At 22.3% G+C, this 1,322-nt stretch overlaps 1 protein-coding gene and 1 long non-coding RNA gene across 15 annotated transcripts in view; one reads left to right on the forward strand and one right to left on the reverse strand.

Moving 5' to 3' along the window:
* LOC102672047 (disks large homolog 4) overlaps positions 1-1,322 on the forward strand; it is a 281,358-nt gene that overhangs the window by 146,447 nt on the left and 133,589 nt on the right. The window lies entirely within an intron of this gene.
* The window catches only part of LOC102671836, a 4,549-nt gene continuing 3,693 nt past the window's right edge, over positions 467-1,322 (reverse strand). The window contains exons 5-6 of the long non-coding RNA XR_420733.2: positions 945-1,254; positions 467-830 (exon numbers count right to left, since the gene is read on the reverse strand). This is a non-coding gene — a long non-coding RNA (uncharacterized LOC102671836). The remainder of the gene's footprint in view (positions 831-944; positions 1,255-1,322) is intronic.

A 1,322-nucleotide genomic window follows, 5' to 3' on the forward strand; every position in this document is an offset into this window, starting at 1 on the left:
TATTATTATTTTGTATCTAACGGACTAATATTTTTTCATTTTGTATATTATGATTTTATCTCAAATTTTAATGATTCTACTTTAATGAATTACTAAGATATTAATGTTAAGAAATTAAAGAAGAAGAAATTGTAATAAAAGTAATTATTTTAAGTTTATTTTAAGTAAATAGAAAATCAATAAAAAAAAAACCCTCAGGCGATTTCTTTATCAAAACATATTTTCTACATCATGAAAATATTCAAAATTTTTTGCTTTAATTCCGAAATCTACCTGTCGCGAGGCATCTTCTTGCACATGAAATTAAATAAATCTTACGAAATATATATTAAATTTTAATATATTTTATATATTTTAATAAAATAGATTATATAAATTACATTATACTATAAATAGATTGAATTTCTGCTGTAATAAAATCAGTTTTATTTTATTATTTATTGAAAGATTCATATTTTATTATAACCACATATGAATATGAATATATGTATTGTTCTTAATAATAAATTAATTATAAAAATCATTTAATTATGTTATAACGCGATGTGCAAGAAGATCCTATCCTATATTAATAAATAAACACAAAAAAAATGTTATTATTCATGGATATAATAAATATCCATGGTCACTGTGCTCGTGCAAAATTCTACGTAATACAACTAGCCACTCGTGTCGATTCGGATCTTTCATCCTACGACATGATTGAATGACCAGAGGAAATAAAATGCATGCGACTCACCAATAGATGCAAAAAATCTGCGTTGTCATCGCTATTGTCATGACCCATAAGAAATTATCTTGAAATTGTCATCAAATAAGAGAAAATAGAACTGTAACAAAAAATAGAACATTATAATTTAAAACACAGAATATATAATGATTATTTTAAAAAATTAAGTAAAAATGAAATTTTAAATTAATGAAAAATATGTTAAGATAATTACCTTTTTGATATAATGATGATGATAATGGTGATCACTTTATTCTCTTAATACACTGACTCTAATACGCGAAACGAATATTTAAGAAATAAAAAAATAAATAAAAGAATATTAACATTTAGTTATCGGCGAACAAACACTGATTCTAATTTCGCGAGTATCTATTTTATTAAATTAAATTAACACTTGTATTCTAAAGAACATTAAAAATACTATTACGAAGCAAACACTGACTCTATTAACCGCATTGCGCACGGTCACAAATACATTTTTTAGCTAAAACTCAAAAGAAATTTTCAAAGATCATTAGTACCTTTAACAAAAAAATGATATTAATATTATATATATTATATATATATATATATACATATAAATTATAAA

The sequence above is a fragment of the Apis dorsata genome, unplaced genomic scaffold, assembly GCF_000469605.1.
Source record: "Apis dorsata unplaced genomic scaffold, Apis dorsata 1.3 scaffold_50, whole genome shotgun sequence".
In the NCBI taxonomy this organism is placed as follows: domain Eukaryota; kingdom Metazoa; phylum Arthropoda; class Insecta; order Hymenoptera; family Apidae; genus Apis; species Apis dorsata.